Source organism: Schistocerca cancellata, chromosome 1, assembly GCF_023864275.1.
Source record: "Schistocerca cancellata isolate TAMUIC-IGC-003103 chromosome 1, iqSchCanc2.1, whole genome shotgun sequence".
NCBI classification, from domain to species: Eukaryota; Metazoa; Arthropoda; class Insecta; order Orthoptera; family Acrididae; genus Schistocerca; species Schistocerca cancellata.
In genome coordinates, this window is record NC_064626.1 from 1,119,400,437 (window position 1) to 1,119,425,744 (window position 25,308).

General features: G+C 41.1%; 1 protein-coding gene across 1 annotated transcript in view; it reads right to left on the minus strand.

The window, feature by feature from the left end:
• Positions 1–25,308, minus strand: part of LOC126092337 (uncharacterized) — a 40,925-nt gene that overhangs the window by 15,252 nt on the left and 365 nt on the right. The window lies entirely within an intron of this gene.

The window sequence follows — 25,308 nt, forward strand, 5'->3', positions numbered from 1 at the left end:
GGCCCCAGCACCGACCCTTGGTGACACCCCACTTAACAGTGCCCCATTAGGACTGAACATCATTACCACTCTCAATATTGCTGAGAATTACCTTCTGCTTTCTGTTCTTAAAGTAAGAGGTGAACCAATTGTAAGCTACTCCCCTTACTCCATAATGGTCCAACTTCTGCAGTAATATTTTGTGGTCAACACCGTTAAAAGCCTTTGTTAAATCAAAGAAAACACCTAGCGTTCGCAACCTTTTATTTAATCCGTCCAAAACCTCACAGAGAAAAGAGAATGTAGCATTTTCAGTTGTTAAACCATTTCTAAAACCAAACTGTACATTTGACAGTAAATTATGTGAATTTAAATGCTCCAGTAACCTTGTATATACAACCTTCTCGATAACTTTAGCAAACACCGATGGCATAGAAATAGGTCTAAAATTGTCAACATTATCCCTGTCTCCCTTTTTATAAAGTGGCTTCACTACCGAGTACTTTAATCGGTGAGGAAACCGACCACTCCTAAAGGAAAAGTTACAGATATGGCTAAGTACTGGGCTAACATACATAGAACAATACTTCAGTATTCTGCTAGATACCCTGTCATATCCATAAAAGTTCTTGGTCTTTAGTGATTTAATTATTAACTCAATATCCCTCTTGTCAGTATCATGGAGGAGCATTTCAGGTAACAGTCTCTGAACACTTTTTTCTAAGAGCGCTATGTGATTCCCTGTTGGTACTAGGTTTCTATTTAGTTCACTTGCTATATTCAGAAAGTGATTATTAAATACTGTACATATACACAACTTATCAGTAACACGGACATTCCCATTATGCACTGATTCTATATCCTCGACCTGTCTCTGCAGACCAGCCACTTCCTTTACGACTGACCATATGGTTTTAATTTTATCCTGATGAGACTTAGCTATTCTATCTGCATACCACATACTTTTTGCCTTCCTAATAACATTTTTAAGCACCTTACAATACTGTTTGTAATGTGCTGCTGCATTTAGATTTTGCCTGTTTCTAACGTTTTGATATAATTGCCACTTTGTTCTACAAGATATTCTTATCCCTCTAGTCAGTCACCCAGGCTGCCTGTTTGTGCTAGTACCCTGTTTTGAACGTTCTAACGGAAAGCAACTTTCAAAGAGCATGAGAAAAGTCATGAGAAAAGCATTATATTTATCATCTACTGTATCAGCGCTATAAACATCTTGCCACTCTTGTTCCTTGATAAGGTTTACAAAGGTTTCTACAGCAACTGGATCAGCTTTCCTAAACAGTTGATAACTATATTTAACATGTGTTGCAGCACAAAAATCTTTTAGAGTTAAAATTTGTGCATCATGATCTGAAAGGCCATTCACCTTTTTGCTAACACAATGCCCTCCTAGTAATGAGGAATGAACAAAAATGTTGTTTATGGTTGTTCTACTGTTCCCTTGCACTCTCGTTGGAAAGGATACGATTTGCATAAGATTATATGAATTAAGGAGGTCTACAAGCATCCTTTTCCTTGCAAAATCACTTATACAATTAATGTTGAAGTCACCACATATAACTAACTTTTTGTATTTCCTATAAAGTGAACCAAGAACCTCTTCTAGCTTTAGCAAAAATGTTGTGAAGTCGGAGTCTGGGGATCTATAAATAACAACAGTTAGAAGCTTAGCTCCATTAAATTTAACCACACCTGCACAACATTCAAACACCTTTTCAGTGCAGTACTTTGAAACATCAATTGACTCAAATGGGATGCCATTTTTCACATACATGGCTACTCCCACACACCGCAAAGAGCTCCTAGAAAAGCTGCCAGCCAACCTGTATCCTGGTAAAGGAAGCCTCTGAATTATATCCTTATTTAAGAAGTGTTCAGATATACCAATAATTTCAGAGTCAACATCTATAAGCAGTTCACTAACTTTATCTCTAATACCTTACATATTTTGATGACATATACTAATTCCCTCATTACTCGGATACCTAAGCTTTGTCAAAAGTGGTTCCTTTGTTAGAGAGACTGCCCTTAAACAGGAACATCTATCAGCTGACTTCAATCTAAAAAAGGTGCATCTCTAACACCCACTACTGCAGCAATTTTCCCATGAGTGATCCCACCACCCCCGCCTATGCTGTCACCTGTAAGCTTTGCCAACCTCCCCTTCCCATACCTGTTGAGGTGCAGGCCATATCTAGTGAAACCCGTCCTGCTGATAGACTCCACCGACACCACTGAAATGTGACTTATGCTTTCTGTCATCAGCGCACCCCCAAGTCTCATGTTGCTACGCCTGATGGCTGTATTAAGATGAGGCTGATCGTGACGCTGAATCAGTTCCACGAAATGCACATTCGTGTTGCCAGTCGAGTGGCTATCTTTTGCAGGTCACCATCTATGTCATACTCCCCATCCCTATCAATACTATTACCAGCCCCACCCACAACGACTACCTGATCCTCTTTAGTAAAATCCCTACATAACCCCCCTATGTTAACTATCACCTGAGCCAATCCTGCATTAGGCTTCACAATGCTGGTGACCTGGTACTCACTCCCCAACACTTCCTGCAACTGCTGGCCTACACCTCTGCCATGAGAACTACCCAACAGCAGAACCTTCTTCTTCCTCTTCGACTTTGCAACTGTTCTAGCCACCGTAACTGCTGAGGTCTGCTGCATACTTCCTACATCTACAGCTACTAGAGATTCCTCTCCACTAGACTCTGAAAGTTCGTCATATCTATTGCAAACACCAATAGTAAAACTATCTGAAAATCTTCTTCTCCTAGCAGATCTCTTGCCAACAGCCAGCTCCCATTCCTCAACCCCCTTCTCCCTCCTGATCCTATCTAGCTCCTCCTGTGCGTTTATCAACTGCACCTGAAGGGCACAGATCTTACGCTCCTGCTCCTCTATCAACTTACTCTTGTTACATAACCTGCAGTTCCTGGATTCGAACAAGTCTCACACTGTAATCCACTACTCACGAACCTACGGCAAAGCCCACACTTCTCACTCATGGTAAAATTTTACACTTATTGAAACAAGAAAACTACTTACCTAAGTTCCGCTACTACAATAAGATGATGTTAAAAACCTGACTACAATAATCACAGACTTACTCTACAAAGGGAAATAACTACTATTATTAACAGTATTAATCAACAACAAATGAGAATATAACAAAAGACTAATACAGAAAGAAAATCAAACGTCTAATGACACAGTAACGAAACTGAAAACAGTTCCCAAAAGGTTCTTCTGAAATTATTTCACCAGAAAACACCAAGAACACCGGCTGAAGACTACTAAAGTTCCTAACTAAAACCACTATACACACACAATTAATTAGTATTTAGCTTTCAATGCGCCGCTACAGCTGCAACTGGTCAGCGCGGAGTGTAAACACAGGGAAGAGGTTAAGTTGCTCAATACGAAACACTCACAAATATCAGGTCACAACACAAGAAAGGCAAAGGTGAATGAAGAAACCACTAATAAGTCACTTATATAGTAAATAATAACACAAAAACCGTTAAAATATGTATCTGAAACATAAAAATATATAAAAACTTAGAGAGCGATGTCACACGCAGTCACTCGCTTATGACGTTACACCAAAGATCTTTTCTGTAGAAGTACATCAATACAGGTTCATCAGTCTGTTTAAAATGAGGCTCTTGTATGAGTAGCTTCAGTTCTCTCAGGTAAGTCCTGTAACCATTCATATTCCACTGGAGTAAAGGCGCCATTTAAGGGGTGTATGTTTGATATTCCCTAACCTTGTACCGTGGTGGTGAGGCACTTGTAGAATGGGGGGGTGGGGGGGGGGTGGAGGGGCTGCCTGGATCCAATGATGAGATTTTCAAGGCCATGATGTCCTCATAATCAGTCAGTCAGTCAGATGTGGCAGAATGCCATCTGATAGTGCATGAAAACAGCTTTCAATCTGAATGTCGTGACCCTTTCCTTTTGATAATGATGGTGAAAGTGGGGTTGAGAGGCATTCTGCTTTGGGGGGGAGGGGGGGGGTCTTCTCGATGCCCACTGTGAATATATTACTGGTCTCTTCTGTTGTAGCTGCCTGGATTGCTATGTCTTTACTCATTCTGCTTTGGCACGTACACGGTGCTGATGGTGAATAATGGTAGACTGGATGGCATTTGTGCCGAGATGTGTATTTTGAGAACAGGTTCCTAAACCAAGGAAGCATAAAAAGCAGCAAAACAGGGTTTTCAAGGAAGCATAAAAAGCAGCAAAACAGGGTTTTGAGTCGCAGATAAGCACAACAAAAAGACACTCACAATTAAAGCTTTCAACCATTAAGGCCTTTGTCAAGTTGCATGAGACTGCAGTTGTGTGTGAGTTTAGTTTGCATGAATGTGTACAAGTGTGTGTGTGCGTGTTTTGTTGATGAAGGCCTTAATGACTGAAAGCTTCAATTATGAGAGTCTTTTTGTTGTGCCTAAAAACAGGATTTTGTCACCTTATACTCCTTTTTGGCTTCTTTGTAGGGGATCAGCTTGGCCACTTATTTCCTGAATTTTGCATTTCTCAGAATAGACAGGGCACTTCTGACTTCAGGTTGGGTGGCTCCCAGAGAAGTTTATGTGGACTGCTGGAGACAGGCAGGCTTCATGGGTGCCTTTCCACATTTCCCACTGGTCACTTCACCTCCACACATCAGCATGTATGGCCAACATGCTGGCATCTGTAGCACCGCAAAGTGTTAGGTAGATAACGCCTAACCCTAGGTCGTAGAAACCCTGTCATGATGTGTTCAGACAGCACTGGATAACTGAAGGTCACAATGAAGATGGTGGTCTTCTCAAGTTGTCCAGTATTTGTTCGTCTCCTTTGATCTATATTCACTATTCCCTGTGATGCTCATTCTTGTATGAGTTCTGTGATATCTAAGTCCATAATACCATGGCACGTGACCACACCCTTGCCTGAGTTGAAGGAATTATGCAACTCAACAATTATGTCATCGTCCCCCAATTTTGGTAACTTCCTAAAAAGTCCACCTGCTGTGCCCCGTTAGTCTCAACCAAAAAGAACCATTGCTTAAGCTCTTAATACAGTTTAAAAGTACAAGAAACCTAGCCTTTTGAATACAGAAGGGGGAAACTTCTTCGAATGTCTTCTCCTTCCTACTGATCACAACAAACACATTCTGATTTATGACTTCCTGAGCGCCATTACTAAATACAATTTGATCATCAGGATGACTACCTCTATCATTCGTTTGAATGAGTTGGTGTGACCAGACAGTACACCCATCACGCTGAAAGTTGATAAGTTTAAGTTCGAGGGTTCCACCTTGGTCCCACAAACAGCTAGGGAAATAAGAGTCTACTTAGACAGTGCCCTGCTTGTCTGAGCAAGCCTTACGCAACTGAGGTGCAGCAAGTCCCTCAGAGATTTCCCGCTAACAAATGTTCTGCCTCAACAGCCAAGTGACTCATCAGCATGTAGCACACCTTCAGACTGAGGTTTTTTAAATAGAGGTTTTGACCGAACTCACAATCTGAGCAGTACCACCTACCAGCCCCAAGGTGCAACGAAACCATACCCAGCAATTGAGTGCTAACCTCCATGAGGTGCTCACCATTTACCATGGTCCAGGGGGTACACGTGCTGTATCAAATGCCATGCCTGCTGCAAGCATTGCCCCGCACCTGAAGCCGGAAAGGGGCCACAGCTGCTACATTCCTATCCTGTGCTGCTCTCCCTCACAGCCCTCATCCACTTTTCCCCAATCTTCCCTGCCACTCTTCAAGACATTATCCTTCTTATCCCCTTTACTTGACACATCCCCTCCTCCAGTCAAACTGCTATGCTGGCACAATGTAATTAGCAGGAACAATGGAAGCCATTTAGGTGTTACTGTGTATGTACATGTACTCCACAGCTCTGAAAAGGGTTTGTCTGAAAGCTAATGAAATACTTTCTCATTTAAGTGCCTATCAACAACTCAGCATCTCAACTATTCAGTGAGTTGTCACCTTTTCTCTTTAAATTATTTGTATTCCACCAAGGAGTAACATGTATTTAAATCAGCCAAAAATGTGGTGCACAAGCTTTACAAGAAGCAATCATATACAATAAAAGTGTAGAATAAATTGGACACACTTAAAAAAAAACCATGATCATAGTTACCCTGCCTGTGTAGGCAAAAAGAATATTTAGAAGCCAGTTATTAGGTACACATTTTCCAAATATGAAATGCTTCAAATTATGCTCCAAATGGCACTCAACATTTCTCCAAAAATGAAGTTACTTTATCTCTTCATGTAATTGGTTTAGGAAGCTCCAATAGTGAACTTTTTGTTAGTACATCATTTGTAAAACCTGCACTTTTATCACTTTTGGATTCATAGTTTTGAGGTTGATGGGTCGAACTAGTTCAATGAAATTTGCTGCAAAAATAATGGACTACTTTCAGTATTAAATGCATGCACAAACCTAGCATGCCTTGAATGAAAAATGGGGCCAACAACAAAAAAACCTGTTTAACGGGTGGCTTATTCTTTGGGTTATTAGTCTACTGAATTCTAATATGATGACAGAAAAGCCACATCATCCTCCATTTTTTGTGTACTTGACACTCAATATTTTAAAAATTACAGTGTTTAGTGATTTTCATTATATATTTAACATTCTATTGTAATTAATAATTAACAGCTGAAATTTCAGTGGGGGTGGTTCTGCTGGCCAGAACATATCATAACCTCTTTGATTCTTCTTTGGTATTATCAGAAGTGCAATCAAAATGTGTGTGTGTTGGATCTGACATTCAAAAATGATATTTGATTAAAACTATACATAAAACTGTGCATGAGAGGCATGCTTGGAGGGAGCTGCTAAGTTGTTACAAAAGAAAAAGATCCACATTATATTTCTCATGTGGCCAACATGCTGGAAATGCTCAAGAAATTAAGCTGTTTGATGAGCCTCAAGACTGAATTTTTGAAAAATAAACTTGATTTTATCCCTGTAACCTTTCTTTTAAACTATCGAAGTTCTGCCTGCTTTTGAGTTCAAAGCCATAACAAACCGACCCCATTTCACCATAATTCACTTAAAACTTTGGCAGTCTTGTCTGTATGTCCTACAGATTCACCAAAATCTGCAGGAGACTATGCTTATGTTTCAATCTGAGTAGTAAGTTGTGCAATTCCTCAGCCCCCTCCCGCCCATGACCAATCACAGAGTGACATTTCTTAATTAAAACATTTTTGCAATGTAACTTTATTACTTGCAGATTGCTGTTAATTTTGCATACTCTTTGCTATAGTGTAGTGTACAACATAGCAGTTTACAGCTGACAAAATAGAAAGCACTGCTTTTGCATTAAGCTCATCCCACATATATCTGGGCACACAAGTCTTCAACTGATCTTACTTTACCTCCTTTAACGATGCTTAGCAATTATTCACAAATCACAAGAGATAAATTCCATTTGATACTCTACAATTGAAAAATACACCTGTCAAATTTCTAGACCTGGAAGACTTCGTGCAAATGATGATTTGCCTTTTCCCTTTATGTACTAAAATCCACAATGTACCTGAACTAACTTCAGAGACTTTCTTAACATGAACAAAATAACTGTTACCTCAGGAACAAATCACATTTCCCTGGGCCCATCACATGTTGGATGTACTGCAATAAAGTTATAACAGCTTATGATACACAAGTTTTATTTCTTGAATAAATGGGCACTAAAATACACAAGACTTGCAGTTAACACTGGTGATATGAAAAGAGTATGCAATTGAATAAAAAATTGTGTACTTTTGAATACATTATGGGAGTAGCAGTGATCAATGAGTTACAAATATTTACTATTAAAAACAGTCTTGATCATGATTTATTTATTAAGGTGACCAGTTTCGACCACTACTGTGGTCATCTTAATAAATAAATCGTGATCAAGAATGTGTCCCCCCCCCCCCCCACCCCCAGCAGAAAGAGGTTCCTACTCAATGGTCTGAAGATGACCACAGTAGTAGTCGAAATTGGTCACCTTAATAAATAAATCGTGATCAAGACTGTTTTTAATAGTAAAAAAAATTGTATAATTTTACGTTTCCCCGGCTTAGGAAAATCTCAATATATCTTTGGTATTCAGCTAGGAGGCATCTTCCAGAAGGCACAATATTTCACCAAGACAACTTTTTATCATCTTATTCTCCTACTTAAAAAGGTCAGACAGTGTGTTTCCAACCTTGTATCTAAAATACCTGTCTGAGAGGAAAGACCATATGGAAATGGGTATATGTCCACAGAACCCGCACTGATGCAGATGCAAAAAGTATTATGCCTCCAGGTCGTAATGTAGGCCTTTCTCAAATCGAAGATGTCACTTAAGAGGAAAACTTGTTGAATTGCTGCTTCGGGCATCGTCATGTTATCGAGTGTAGAGTGATTACCCCTGGACCTATATTGGGAGTGACTTACAAGTTAACAAGGACCTGGTTTTAAGAATACACACTAGGTGCTGGTTGACATTAAGCTTTAGTATCTTTGCCACGCAGTTTGCGAGACTAATGCTACAATAACTACAGGGGTTAATCCAATCCTTCCTTAGTTTTACAATTGGTATTAAAATAAGAGTCTTTCCATGAACTCTCCATGAACTCCAGTCATCCAAATTTCATTAAAGAGCTTAAGGAGAACCTCCTTCGATCGCGACTCCAACTGTTTCCACATGTTGCATGTTACCGTGTCGTGACCAGGCACAGTATCACAATCTACTGACAGTGCAGAATCCAACTTCTATAGAGAGAAGGGCTTGTTCCATTCCTCAATGTTGGTGGAAGAGCAACCAAAACTAACCTCCCTCTGTTTCTCCCTACAATGGCAGAAAACTGAATCTTGATTAGAATTGGCTGCAATAGTCTTTTATGAATGAGCCATTGTCTGAACAATATCCCTCAATGATGTTAGGAGTCACCCCTGCTCTCTTACAGCTGCTATTGGTGGTTGAGCTTGAGGTCCTTCTGAGGGTTTCCCACACACTACTTGCGGATGTGGATCTGTTGATGGAGTTCAGGAGGTCTTGTCAAGACCTCTGCTTAGTCTCTTAATGCAAACAAATTAAAAAATTGTGTATTGCTTTCAGTGGGATAAGAAAATTTCAAATACTCCTTGAGGTGGGAGGTGTCATCCAGAAGGCACATTATTTCAGCAAGCCAACTATTTGCCATCTTCAGGCATTCCTGATGACCAATTAATTTCTGCTGGGTGCTGCCTTTATATACTTTGCCCCCTCCCACAGCTTCAAGCCAGCTGACTCATGGTGCAATCATGGTGCGGTGGTAGGGGAAGTGCAACATCATGGGTCAATTCAGTGTTCTTAGTAGCAGTGCAGCCAGTGTCTGACATGGGTCTCTGCGGCATGGTGACAATGCATTTTCATCTTCTTCAGCCGTTATGATTGGAATGGGTTTCTATGTAGACTTTCATCAGGCTCAAGGCTGAGTCCCAGACCTTGCTTAATCGAAAGCTGTTGTTTCTATTTATTAGTCCACTATGTAGTCAAATCTCTACAGGCTCTTCGAGAATATAATCCCAGAATGTGTTGGACTGTCCCAACAACTCGGCGCATCGTAATTTGTGGCATGTCTGCAGGAGATGTGGTGCTTTGCCACATCAGCCTTTTGTTCGGGCTGTTCGTTGCCTGTGTGGCGTTAGTCTTCAGCACATCTCTCCTACCATGTAGATAGTCTGACTGACACACATTTTCCCACACTGGCAAGGGATACACTAGACTACTGGTTTCCGCAGAACTAAGTCATCCCGACTGATCCCTGTAAGGCTTTCATCTTGGCTGGCAGGTATGCTCGTCAAGCGAAGACCAAATGGCACAGCAGACTACACCATCTACCGTAAACACACACATAGATTTGTACTTGCATGCCTTCAGCTGTCACGTCTCTTCACAACAATAGGTCCTAAACACATTAGTGTGCAGAGCATGTGAAATTTTGGACTGCGACAGTCTAGCAGCTGAACGGCAGCACTTACAGGTTGTATTCTGCAAGAATGGTTACAGTAACTATAAGGTAAAACATCCCATATGAACAAAGAAGCCGAGACTATGGCCTGCTGAAGACGAAGACAAAACCTGTAGCAACGATGATTATCTCACACATCGGGAACATATCAGCAAAAGTTGTAAGAATACTCTGGAGACACAACATCCAGTGTGTGTTCCACTCACAAGGCAAGACGAAAACCTAACTGGAATCTTAAGGATGACCTAAGATTCTGGAAACCTTGTGTTTACCACATCCCTCGCCAGTGTGGAAAAACATACGTAGCCTGACTATCATGGCAATAAGTGAGATGCACTGAACACTAATGCCACATAAACAACTAATGTGGCAGAGAACTGCATCTCCCACGGACATGCCATGAGTTACAATGGCACCATGTTGTTGCAACAGTCCATCATCTTCTGGGATTGTATTCACAATGAGGCTTTACAGATCAGACTATGAAATAAAAGACAGCAGCTTTCAGTCAAGCAAGGGCTGGGAGTCAGCCTAGGGCATGACCAAAGAACCAGGGCAATCTACGTTGATATCCACTCCTGTCATTACAATAGAAGAAAATGAGGACACATTGTCACTTTGCCGGGAGGGACCCATATCTGATCCTCAACACTTACGAAACCACTGCAGCAGGTCTGTGCCTAATAGCAGCTGGCTGTAGGCTTTGGGAGGGGAGTGATGATATTAAGGTGGTGCACAGCACAAATCAGCCAGTTATCATAAATGCCACATAGTGGCTTGCTGAAATATCGCACCTTCTGGATGACACTACACTGCTGAAAAGCTGAGAAATGTTCACAATTTTCCTAAAATCACATATCAAGTGTCTGAGGAAATGCACAGCAAAAATAAGAAGCTTGTCAAGCTTCAGAAAGGAAGGAGCACCTTTTGGTTTCCCTTGTCATGCTGCCGAGATGCCGAGCAGACCAAAGCATACCAACTTTTGTGAAGGCCATTCATCAGGTCAGAACTCCAGCCATGAAGCAGATCACTAGAAGAACTGCTTTGCCCTGGTCAGGAGGCATGGTCTGGTACACACAACACAAACTCGATGAGTTGTTCTTGATGCACCTGTACTTGACATCGACACTCTGCCCAGATTTTTGTGAGTGGATAGATGCAGTCAGCTCGTCTCAAGCCAACAGGACATGGCGGTCGGCCACCGGCAGACAAACTGCTAAATATCAATGCCTTGCGGCTAAACCACCACAAGAAGAACCTCTGAGAACTGTCACCAATTATACAAAGAAAATAACTGACAATGCTACATTATTTGTACTATGGGCCACTGGCACCAGCGACCCTACCAAAGCGGAATTATGAGTGGCGTAGATCAAAGTTGTCTTAGTCTTCCATGGGATGCTGTGGAGGAAATATGATGTGAAACAAGCTGTAAACTTACCAAGGCTGCTCCACCAAAGCCAGATACCTCCAAGAAAGAGAGGGGAGTCCTTAAGCTGCTAAAAGATTCCTGAGACAAAGGGAATTATACACTCCTGCTACCATGTCAAGTATATGACCAGAAAATGTACGACCTACAACATCTACATGAGAACTGAATTAGATCTTACCAACCAAGTGAAGAGGAAGATCATCAAGCTTCTCCAGCACACATTCCGAGATAAGGAGACAGTCAAAAAAATCTGTCCACAAGCAGCTGTGGTCAGCTAGACATCATGAGCAACCTAAGGTCCATAAGGAAGGAATGCCACACTATCCAACTGTTTAGCCACACTGGCACATCAAAATGTTAATTAGCAAAACCCATTTGTGATCAAATGCCAGCACCACATGTGGAATTCAGCACATTTCATCCAGCAGCTCAAGAACTTCCAACTGGGCTAATAACATCTCTTGATGGAAATTACTACGAACAAACAGATGCAGTAGTGATGGGACACCAGTGATGGGCAATATGTTTATTTGAAGAAGCAGCCCTGGCGCTGACAGTCTAAAAACCCTTATTCTTTTTTCAATATGTAGATGATACATTTGTAATCTAATCACACTGGCAACATCTCCTGCAACATTTCCAGCAACACCGGTATTCACTACACCATAACATCAAATGAATGGTGGGAGATAGAATAAAACTACGGACCTCTTTTTCTGAATGTGCTCATCAATCGCAGACCAGATGGTTGGTTCATTAGTTGCTTGTTGGTTGGTGGGGAGGGGACCAAACAGTGAGGTCATCAATCCCAGGATCTAATGTGATAGAAACCAAGGGAGGAACAACACAAAACAGCACAGTCTAGTCAAGAGGAAGGGGAAAACGGGCAAACAGAGATGTAAAAGGAATGTCGAAGCAGCAGAAAGAGGGAAAGAACAGCATGGGAGTGGGGTGCCCCAGAAACGCTACATGCGTTGGGGAATCAGTAATGCAATCGAACCGTTCTGGTAGCCACAGCATAACATGATCACGACAACTGGGACAACACCAGGGGAAGAAGACACAAGAAAAGGGAAAGCAAAGCTGAACAAAAGATCAGACCAAATATAAAGCAAAAGGCAGGGACAGCATGGCCAATGGGGGAGGCAAGGATAAGGCCTCCATAAACAACACTAACTGAGGGACTCCCATTCCAGAGGAAAATAAGAACTTAAACTGTGAGAACAAATCACTTTTGTGAAGAAAACTGAGGACAGACGTAACTATGTGAAGGTCATCCGCTAACGCCTGGGACACGGAAGGGTGGGAGGACTGACTTAGTGTGAAGGGTCAAAATGTGGGGGCAGTCCAGCAAAATATGGATCACCATGAAGGAAGCTCTGCAACTACAAAGAGGAGCGGAGGAGGGACAGCAGTTCATTGCAGAGCAAAAAACCATGGGTCTACCCAGTATGCCATATACAAAGACAGTGGAGGATGATAAGATTCCTGCCGTGAGAGGCAGAATGAAGAACACCATGTGGTGGGAGTTTATTAGACCGGGGGAGTAAGCATCCAAATAGGATGATGATGACATAAAGCCGCAAATCCAGCCTCGGAGGGGGCTTGGTGGTGGTGAACGTGTCCCCATCAGGCCTATTGCAGAACAGGTAGCAGGGAAAGTGTTTCACCTCAAGTTTGGGAGTCTAGCCCTCTTCCCATGCATGTAGCCATGTAAGGGTGGCTGCAGGATCATAAGAAGCAGCATTAAATGATCTGTTACCATCTGATCATGCACCTATAGAAGAACTGCCAGTTTTTTGGAGCTCAATATGTTTCATGCACCAAGCATCAGCCCTGTTACCATCCACTCGGGTGAGGGGCCACCCAGCCATAGCAAGGGTCGTCCAGCACAGTGACCACTGCCTTGAGTTCCGGTGCCTCAGAATGACACACAACCACTCCTTGACATACACGGGGAGGCCACAGCTAAATCGGAAGTGTGATCCTTGTGTTGTTAGGGTGCTGAACCACATTACATTAAATGTAAAGTCAGTCAGTCACAAAGCTCAATATGTGTCAACTGCATCTGCTAGTGGTTTTCAAGCTGAGGAGTTACAGCAAACAGCAGAGCCTGGTTCAAACAAGAGAGTAGAGTACAAGCACTGTTCTGATTATACTCAGCTGTTGTCAAGTCTCCAACAAACTATGCACTCTTCCACAAGTGGTGAGACAATTCATATTCTCACACTGGCAAAAAGGCATTGGCCCATAAAAAGATCTATACACTGTAACAAGTTTTGCCACTAAAAAGGTTCTTCTATGTTCTGTGAACTCAGGGAAAAAATTGTGTTTCATCTTTGGTGTCTCAGGTTAGATAACAATTCATCAAACTCTCAAGCTGATGCTTGCTAGTACCATTAACTGATGAGACCTGCAGAGGTTTGATGGGTCTGACACTGGACCTGACCATTCACCAGTTTGTTTCAAAAATCAAACATAGTATTTCAAAACTGTAAAACAACACCTTAAGCCAAATAAAGTGATTGTATAGCTTAATTTTTGCTGTACAGGATGCTGTACTTCAAAAATAGCCAAGCTCCTGTGCTTACCAGTATTGTCTATTTTGCTGAAAATGATCAAATCTACATCATAATATACACCGCAAGCTGCTGTACAGTGCATGGTGGAGGGTATATCACACTAATATTATTGATTTTCTTTCCTACTACATTTGTGTATGAACGAAGGAAAACCGACTATTTATGTACCTCTGTGTAAGCATTAATCTCTGGTCTTACTCGCATAGTCCCTACACAAGACATATGTTGATGGTAGCATAATGATCACACAGCCTTTACTGAATACTTAACAGGTTCTGTAAAATCCAACAGGGCTTTGTGAGAACTACATTGCCCTTTTCCAAGCATTCCCGTTCAAGTTTCCAAAGCATTTCTGTTAAACTTTCATAAGGGCTATACAGACCTGTTACAACCTTAGCAGCACATCTTTGAAGTCATTGTAGATACTCCAAAAACTGGAAATATACTCAAGAAATGTTCATCTTTTATGCAAGTTGGTTTAAAAATTCTCTACATTTTCCCAGAAACTTCCAACAAGTTCTATTCACCTTCCTTCATGCTGATTTTAAGTGACCATACCATTTCATATTACCTTAAATAGTTATTCAATGTGACAAGCTCAAGATGTCCATCAAAAATCTTGTAATCACGTAGTACTGCATTCATTTTCTTCATTCAAGGCGTTATCTTTTTTACCCCCATGTAAAGAGAGCTGCCATTTAATACATTAAGTTGAAATTTTGTCAAAGTCTTAATGTAATTCTTTATGGTCGTCCAACGACAATACTTTCCTGTAGACCTATACATCGTCATCGTCACCACCATCATCTCACCTGTGAACGATCTGCTGCTACTGACTGGTTGGTTTAAAAGAGAGAGAGAGAGAGAGAGAGAGAGAGAGAGAGAGAGAGAGAGAGAGAGAGAGAGAGAGAGGGGGGGGGGGCAATCTCTGACTGCACGTATTGGTAGTGCTGTTTTGGGTTAGCTTGCAGGAGGTCGAGGGTTCGATCCTGGGTTGGGGCGCATTTTTTTTATTTGCTGATTTCATTCTGACATTTATACTGTTATACACATCGTTTCTTAGGTCACATATACCATAAATTTACAACATTTTGTAACACTGAACATAACAAATACTGGGTAGACAAATAAGAAACAGATAGATGAAACAAATGACCTGTCATAGGACAGAATAACTACAAAAACAATATCAATTTCCAGATGCTAAAGAAGATAGCACAGTACAATAACATAACATCTACTTGTCATTTATACTACATGTAATATGAGCACTCAGATATCACACATTAGCAAAGTAACAGCAATAATACAACAGATGCTCAAATTGACCTCCCTGCACATCCAAACATTGTGCAACCTACCGGATCATACAGATCTGGACTCTTCGCAGCAGAGCTACGTCCACAGTAACAAGAGCAGCATGAACACGCGCTACCGATTCTTCCACATTCGTTGGCAGAGTAGAGTACATGTGCTCCTTCAGCTGTCCCCACAGAAGAAATCCAGGGGATACAGGTCAAGTGAATGCGGTGGCAATACAACTGGACCTCCACATCTGAGCCATTTCCCTGGAAATTTCTGCCTAAATACTGTCGCACATTACTTCTAGAGCGTGGAGGTGCACCATCATGTTGGAACCATATCCTCAGCTGAACATGTAATGAAACATCTTCCAGCACATCAGGCAGATAATTTGAGAGGAATACATGATACCTTCATGCAATCAACTGGTTAGGCAACATGTAGGGCCCAAAAACCTGATACCGAAGCGAATTTGATATCCACAGTCACTGGTTATGTGCAGGCCAACACCGCACCAATGTGGGCATTTTGCATATTGCAGACAACCCCATGAGTGAACGCTGCTTCATCCAACCACATTACGGTGTTCACGAAGTTATCATTGGTTTGCTGTTGCTGTTGTTGGAACCATTGACAGAACTGCATCTGCCGATGGCGATCTGTAGAATGCAGGTGTTGCATGAAATGAAAGCATAATGATAGGGGTGCAGCCCATGCTCGTGCAGCATGTTAACGACCGTGCATTGCGAGACACACAGCTGCCTTGCTATGCTACGTGCACTTTGCTGAGGTTCTTAGTGCATGACCTCCAGACTAGCTTCCTCAGTAGCCAAATTACAGCAAGTCCGTGGACGACCTCTGTCATGTGATGGTGGAAGGATGATGCAGGGTTATCAGCGCCCATACAAATTAGATTAGATTAGTACTTGTTCCATTTTTTTTTTTAAAGGAGGTTGGGAAATTACCCACTTACTATATCCAAAAATTCATCTAATGAGTAGAAGAAGTTGCCATTAAGAAATTCTTTTAATTTCCTTTTAAATGCTATGTGGCTATCTGTCAGACTTTTGATGCTATTAGGTAAGTGACCAAAGACTTCTGTGGCAGCATAATTTACCCCCTTCTGAGCCAAAGTTAGATTTAACCTTTTCTCAGTCCAATCTCGCCACTTTCATGAATGATGATGACATGATGATGACAACACAAACACCCAGTCATCATGGTGGAGGGAGAGAACCTGACTCCCGAAGGCGCAGCTCCAGATGACGAAACACATTTTTATCTGGATGGTGTCAACGAGGATACCTAGCAGCGTATTCATGAGCAGCAACACCAGCCCGGTTATCAGATGCACCAACGGCCAGAAGCAAATCCACATATTCATCGTTTGTGTATGCCATACATCTGTCACACTGGTTTAGAGGTTGACAATGAGAAAATTCTTTATGTGTATGCATGTACATTGGAGTCTGTCTTGGGCGCATTACTCCGTTCGCAACTAGTCCCTGTCTGGTGGACAGTGCATACAGTATAAACACGCTGTCATTCCTGCTCGCTGTTCCCCCCAACGCGCATTACCCCTCTTACAGATATTGTTCTGCATGATTCATCCCGACATCGCTAATTGTGAAATGTTCGGTTTCGAATTACACTGTTTCCCTAACGGTAATAGACGTAATATTTCCACAATCCCATTGATAGAATAATAATAATAATAATAATAATAATAATAATAATAATAATAATAATAATAATAATAATTCATTGTCATATGTACTAAACGGCATGCTGTTACCAGACTCAACATTGAAAGGCATAATTAGTGGGACCATGGTGATAACATATACAAATAAGAACCGAGTTTGGACATTATTCGCAAAGCATGTTGCTAGTCCTACTGGTAACGTAAGGCCTTAACGAAATGTAATGGACCTGAACGAGGCAAGAATAGTAGTTGGTACTAATCTATGGGACCATTGGAGGAGGGTACAAAGAAAAAAGGTTTCGCATCTAGTAGATGAAGTGGTGCGAATAAATTCATGATCACAGCATGGAAAGGGCTTCTTTCAGAGCTGATCAATCATCCATTTCTAAGATTGTAGTATGTCAGTGCAAATTTTTCTGGAGCACTCGCTGCAATCGCTGTTGATGATTAAGATGCCAGATACTGTACCACGTGAAGTACATTTACCAAATAAAAAACATATGCCTCAACCGAGGCTTGAACCATTGGCCTCCTGCAAGCTAACGCAAAACTCTATCCACTGCACCAAATGTACATTGCTACTTAGATGTGCTGACAGAGAGGTCTTTACCATACATGTGGTTAGTGTTGCCATATTGCCAATCTTTAACGTCCTTTTTCTGCCAGATGTACTCGCCGGATGAAATTTTGTGACAGACATTTTTTTATCGTTGGAATGTGAGGAGTTGCGCAGCAAAGCCTGAGTGCACGAATTTCGCTTCACCCTGTATAAAGTATAGAGGGCCTTGGTAGGGGGGGGGGGGAGATGTTATTGTTGATGTCAATGAGTCATTCTGGCAAAACAAGTACAACTGGGGGGAACCTGCAGTGGGATATGGGTTTTGAGGGCTGTAATTTCAGGTTCAGAATGTGATGTAGCTTTTAAAGTAGTTCCTGACCAAATGATGTAAGTGTTGCTGAAATTAATTGAAGATCATGTTGCAGAGGTTCTGTAGTTATTTCAGATTGTTTTCCTTTATATAGGGATTAGGAGACTAGGGGTTTTCAGCATCTTGTCATCAATCATAATACTGAATTGTGACCTTCATCAACTAGGGCTTGTACCAGTAATATAGAAGTTTATTGATCAGCCATAAAATCTGCTGTACGGAGGGCGAAATGATGCATTTCGACACTACAGAGCCATTTAGATGAATATTCATGGAAGTGTAGTGTACCCGATGTGTGTTTTTCGTGATGTGTTTATCGCGCATGCAGGTATGTGATTTTTCTTGATGTCTTTCAAGGCGAGCTTTGGTTTTTTGCGGATGAGTTTGCGTATGGTATGGTAAGTTAAGTTTTTTATTTTTACATTGTACTGAATTTGTCTACTTTGATGTATTTCTTTGCCGCATTATATTGTTCTGCATTAAGTATAGGTTTGTCAGCTGCAGTACGGAATAAAAATTTTGCGGCTGTTGCTCTTTTTCCCTTTCCTACTACTAGCATCACTACGATTTTTTTGAGTCTATACTAGCACTACTGAAGGCGAAAAGACCGACACACGTAAAATTTGTATCCTATACTTCAGTTGATGTATACAGGTCAACTGAAGTACAAGATAATCGTGCTAGCTAGAGGAAAAAAGCAACATATGACATTGATGTTACTTACCTATATCTGTCAATTGAAGATTAGGATACAAAAGTTATGTACATTGCTATTTTTTGCCTTCGCTAGGATTAGTGTCCTACAGTATAGGATATGCATGTTATAAATGTCGTTATTTCCCATTCGCTAGTACTAGCATCCTATTGTTCAGTTGACCTGTATAGCTCAACTAACGAATGGGATACAAGTTTTACTGCTGCTAGTTTTTTTATCGTCGCTAGCAGGACTATGATAATATTCAGCCAATACTATTAGTATCAGAAAAAATAAAAACTGTATCCAGTATTTCAGTTGACCTATATAGGTAAAGCGAAGCGTGTCTTTTTTCCGCCTTTGTCTAGTTGAACTGAGGTACAGGATACCAATGTTACATACGTCGATTTCTTTGTTTTCGTTAGCAATAGCATCCTATTCTTCATTTGACCTATATAGGTCAACTGGAGTATGGGATACAAATATTAGGTATGTAGGTCTTTATGTCTTCGCCAGTAATACTACCTAAGCAAGACCAGAACGCTAGTAGTAGCAGAGGCAAAAGAAACAACACCTGTAAAATTTGTATACCATACTTCAGCTGACCTATATACGCAGTTAACTTATACAGATCACCTGAAGTTTGAGATAAAACTCATATATATCTCAACTGAGGTACTCCATGCTACCATTACCTCTATCCCTTCTTTTTCTTTATTTTTTACGTAAGTACTAGGACTCAAAAAAGCAAGATTCTTAACATTATGTTCGAAATATTACTGGATGCGATATATGTATACCATCTGTTCTCTCTCCTGCATTCCTTCGTTTATGAACGCGTCTTTGCTGTTAAATCTGTGTCATAAATCATCTCTGGCAAATTCTCACACATTGGTCAAAGCCAATTGGTTATATCCCGTTCTTCGTTTTCATACACAGTACAGCTGGAACTTATGTTTTTCTCAGAAAACTTACATATTTGCTAAAATAAAGAGTGATAAATCTGCAGAAAATTATATTTTAGCAATGAGCCTACAGACCCGTATGAAAATTTCACCAATCTGTACTATCACGTCACTTCAAAGATCTTGGCACAACTGCTGAGTGGAAACTCATGAAATATTTGCATGTGATGGAACTGAGATTACTGCAAAACAAGCTGCGCAAGCTAGCTTAGAGCAACCACTGGAAAACCAAATCCTCACATCTTCAGCGGAAATGCTAAGTTTGGAAAGAATCAATCAGTAATGGTGACAAGAGAATAGGGCTGAGGGAAGGAGAAGGTGGTCTGGGCCCTGGAATTATTATTATTATTATTTTTTAAACTAAGTATAAAAATCTTGAACTGAAGCCTAACTGTAACACTTGAAAATTAAAAATTTTAACCCCTAATAACACAGACATGAAAGGATGCTGGAAATTTCAAAATTGGTTATAAAAGCTTTGTTTTTTGAAGTATAAAATACAAATGTTATCTTAAAGCAAAATGTTAGAGGAGTGTGAAATATGATCAGTTGTCGAAGGACAAAACTGTTAGAAACATTCTAGGCTATAATGATAATTATAGTAAATGGAATTTTCAAACAAGTACAGTCTAAATTTTAAGCATTACTCTTGCATTAATAAAATATATCTCCTCAAAGAATTTCCAGGCTATGTTAAAATGTAACATACAAACAAAATTTGGGTCAATGGAAGCATCCAATTCCACCAGTCACCTTTGGCCCGTGACGTAAGGCTGTTGTGGTGTGTGACATCACAATGGCACAGAGTTGAGTTTGTGAGTGTGGCGTGTTTACAGGTCTTGTTTTGATGTGGATGGTGGTGCCCTCTGGTGGTGTGTTTGTGGGTTACATGTTATGTAGTGTAGTGGATTTAGTTTGCGAGTGTGGGGTGTTTATAGTTGTTGTTTTGATGCGGTTGGTGGTGCTCTCTGGTGGTGTGTTTATGGGTTGCGTGTTATGTGGTGTATTGGGTTCAGTTGCGTGTTACTTCCTGATGCGTTCGGTATTGTTTGTTGGCGTGTGCGGTGACAGGAATTGGTTTCAGTGAGTTAACGATTTAGTTTTTGTTGTGTCTAAGTTATTGTAGTGCTGTTTGCTGTACGTCGTGTGTGATTTTTTTAAAATTAATTTGTTTATGCCTTTGTTAAGTATGGATATGACCGATAAACTGAATAGTATGCGTTTGCGTATGCAGATGTGTGACAGTGCTTTGTCCCTCATCAAGTTTCTACAAGTTTTTGGGCTGTTGGCCCAAGGTGTTAAGTGCAGTGTTTGTCGGGAGGATATGCGACTGACGAAATTTCCGGTGTCTTGAACCAGGGATGGCTATGTGTGGCGGTGCTGTAGGGATAACCTATGGCGCTCCGTAAGGCGAGGTTCCTGGTTCGAGGAGTCTAGGTTGGGCACGCGAGAGATTGTGTTGATGACTTATTATTTTTGTTATAGATCCTCTCACAGTTTCTGTGCGCATGAGATTGGCGCGAGTGAGAGGATAGTGCTCGATTGGTTTTCATTTTGTCGTGAAGTGTGTTCTGAATATATTAAGTACAGGGGTAAGTTGGGTGGGCCTGGGATGGTGGTGGAAGTTGACAAGTTGCAGTTTGGGAAGAGGAAGTATGGGAGGACTAAGCCTTTGGTTGGTGTATGGGTGGGGGAGGCTGTTGTATCGGGGTGTGGTTTTTTCAGATGTGTATTTAGGGTTTTGGAGGGGTGGACTAAAAGGGCATTAGTGGGATTAATTGAGGAATTCATAGAAGACAGAAGTACCACAGTTCCAGAAGCATTTTCATCTTACAGGGGGTTGAGTGAGACGGGGTACAGTCATTTAGTAGTTAATCATAGTGTTGAGTTCAAAAATTATGAGACCGGGGCTTGTACAAATACCATAGAGGGGTTTTGGGGAGCCATTAAGTCAGTTATTGGGAGGGGGAAGAGGCACTCTTCTAACCTTCTGTCTCATTTGGACGAGTATTGTTGGCGGAAGAGCATCCCTGAGGGCTACTGTACTTTTAGGACTTTTTTTAAGGGCACTTAGTAAGATGTATAGGCCGAAGGTTGTTGGTTAGGAAGGTTTTGTGTGGATGGGTGGCTGTGGCTCGGGGGGGGGGGGGGGGTTAGTTATTGGTAATATTTGTGGAGGTAGGTGGGTGGGGGATGGTCGTCATCTTGTGATTTTGTTGTGGAGGATCTGTTTTGTTGCAGTGGAAGCTGAGTTGTAGTGTGTGATTGAGATTTTTTTGGTTTTTATTTGTTTATGGGTCTTTGATTTTGGGGTGGGGGTGGGGGGGGGGGGGAAGGTTGTGGATGGGTTGGTTTTTTTTTTGTGGTGTGTGTGTGTGTGTGTGTGTGTGTGTGTGTGTGTGTGTGTGTGTGTGTGTGTGTGTGTCATGAGTTGCTGTATACCTATATAGGTCAGGGGTAGTGTTCAATTCCAATGTGTGGTCATAGATACGGTGTTTTGGTATCATGAGCTGCTGTTGAGCTATATAGGTCAAGGGAAGTGACCGATTCCAGAGGATATTGTGTGTGATGTATTTTCGATCAATTTTTGTGTTTGTTGTCATGTTTACATAATGATGTCATAGGCGCGATATGGGAGTCGTCATGAATGGTCGTTTGTTATATTGGTGATGTCATGGGTCAAATCAGACGGGTGGAATCGGATGCTACCGTATTCCACAAAACTTTTTCATAAAAAAAAGGAAAGAACTGTTGTCAAACTACTAAAATATATCAATCAATGCAATTTTTGCTGGGGCTACCATAATTGTGGTCTAGTAATCATGATAATTACAGACAAATCTTAATATCTGGCATGTCTGCTTCACCTTTGCCCACACTGTGCAAGCAAAAGTGTATAGGTCGTCGTGCTGCATCCTGAATTTTAGCTGACACAAAAAACCTCCAGATGCCAGACACTCAGATTGCCGCCAAACATTGTACATCAATAAGTATCAACCAACAGACCGATTTAGTTCATGCCTTGTGCTGTCATCCAGTAGAACACGCGTAAACAGTAATTAAAAGTAACACCAGAATTACAGAGCATGAGAAAAGCTTATCTCTGAATAAATTGCAGAACACGCATGGATGAGTTGGTGGTGTTTGAGGTCGGTGTGCCAAAGATCACACATTCAAACCCAACTGATGAAAATTTTTTTATGCGTGAAACTGTTGTATGTGAGATCATTTTTCTGATTTGTAAAAGGACTTTTCAGAGTTTGTAGCAATGTGCAACAGAACACCACCCTATCTATACAAATGTATTCTATAGGTTTGCTAATGAAGCGAAAGCAGACTCCTGAAAGAACGCTGCTACAAAATTCAGAAAGTCCTTTTACAAGTCAGGAAAATTTTCCCACATAACAGTTCCATGCATAAACACAAAAAAAAGTCATCGGTTGGGTGTGAATGCAGGAACTTTGGTACAACAACCTCATACTCATCCACATAATCCACACATGTTCTATGATTTGATTATTCACAGGTATGCTTTTCATCTGCTCCGTGTGTTATTTTTAATTACCATTTACGCATGCTATACTGGATGACACCACATACTACAAACTAAATCGATGTTTTGGTTGATAGTCTACTGACATACAACATTTGGTACCGATCTGAGTGTCTGACATCTGGAGCTTTGGGTGTGAGAAGGTCCAAATGAATTATCGAGAGATTATTCATGAAAAATAAATAATTCTTCAGCTTCATAAATTGTTGGGACAAGATGGAAACACAGTATATTCCAATTTCATTTTGTGTGTGAGTGGGGGGGGGGGGGGGGGGGAGGCGACCCTAGTAAGAAAGTGTGTCAGGTAACTTTTTGACATTTATTGCCAAAACATCTGAACCAACTGATAATCAACAAAATTTTTGTTACCAATACTGCAGTCATTGGCTTGTGTGCATGTACAATAGGGAGTGCGTTGCAATGTTGCCAAAACTCATTTGAGGAGAATGCTACACTGATAAATTTCATGCATTTTTGGGTCGCTTCAAGACTGTTTCACTGGACCACTAGGAGAGAGATGCTGGATCCCTGGTCAGCATATTACCTCAAATGTACAGTGTTTCTACATCACTGGGTTGGCAGTACAATTCCCTACGTGCATCACTAATCGAACATGTGAATATTTCAGTATGGGAGCCATAAAGTTATCAAAATATGAGGCTTGGGTATCCATTTCTGAAACCTATACGAGGCTTAGGGGCTTCTTTTAAGCAACCAAGCAACAGGCTTAGAAACCATAAACGGACATATTACTACCCTGGTCTGAACCAACGGGTCGACAGAAGCGTCCAATCCCGTGCGTCGGCTTTGACCCGTGACGTAAGGGTGTTGTGTGTGACGCCATGACGGCGCGGAGTTTGGTTTGTGAGTGTGGCGTGTTTGTAGATGTCATCGTGTTGTGCTCTCTGGTGGTATGTTCAGGGTTTTGGTTTGTGTGGTGTAATGGGCTCATTTTGCTATTGCTCATCATCCAGAATTGTTCGAGTGTCACCTGTGTTTGTAGTGAAATTCGTTTCAGTGAGTTAACGATTTTGTGTGAAGGTTAATTTAGTGTTGTTTGCTGTACATCGTATGGTAATTCTAGTAAAATTAATCAGTTGGTGTTTTTGTTCAGGACTGGATATGACGGATAAAATTAACAGTGCACAGGTCAGGGGAAGTGTTCAATCCCAATGTGTGGCTGTGTATGTTGATATTGGGAGATGTTTTTGAGCTATATAGGCCAAGGGAAGTGTTTGATCCTAATTTATGGGATCGGGAGCTGCCGTTGAGGTATATAGGTCAAGGGAAGTGTCCGATTCCAGATGATATTGTGTTTGTGGTATTTGGGGAGTTTTGTGATGACGGTTTTTTTCGTCGTTTTGTGTGGTTTTGTATGGGGGTGGGTGTCTAAATTTTTTTTATATTTAGTTTACCCCCACGCAAAAACACCCCATTCCCGCGCTTGTCCCGTTAGTGTCATTAGGCTTTTTGTGGAAAGTGTATGTGTTTGTTTTTCTATGTATTTTCTTCCTCTTAATATGTACGTACCGACTATATGCGCCATATTGGAATCGTGGTTTATGGTCGTTTCCGCCATATTTGTGACGTCATGGGTCAAAGCAGACGGGCGGGATCGGACGCTTCCGTATTTCTCAACCAACAACCCTAAACTATACAGGCATTCTAACAAATCACCTCCACCCAACCTTACTACACCACGAAAAGAGATTAAACGGTAACGAATGAAACAATTTTAAGTATGAAAACTATACAATAAAAAAGGATAACAACGAAAAGAATGACATAATAACCGAAACACACTCACTACCATTTAGTCCCAAGTAACTAACTCGGGGCCTGTACATACATCATTCATAAACCCGCGGAAAAAAAAAAACACCTCTTAGGAACACACTCTTTTCATCAGTGCTCATGACGTTAACGTTGCACATTGGACATTGGAAAAGCGCTTAATATGACGATGATTTCGCTACCGCTCGTGACCAATACCGTCGTCACAATTTGACGGGCGGTATCGTAAGTATCGCCCCAGCCTATAATCCAGAATGACAGTATGTCTTATATAGAACTTCGTCATAAAAATTTATGGTGCTAACTTTCAACAACAACAACAACT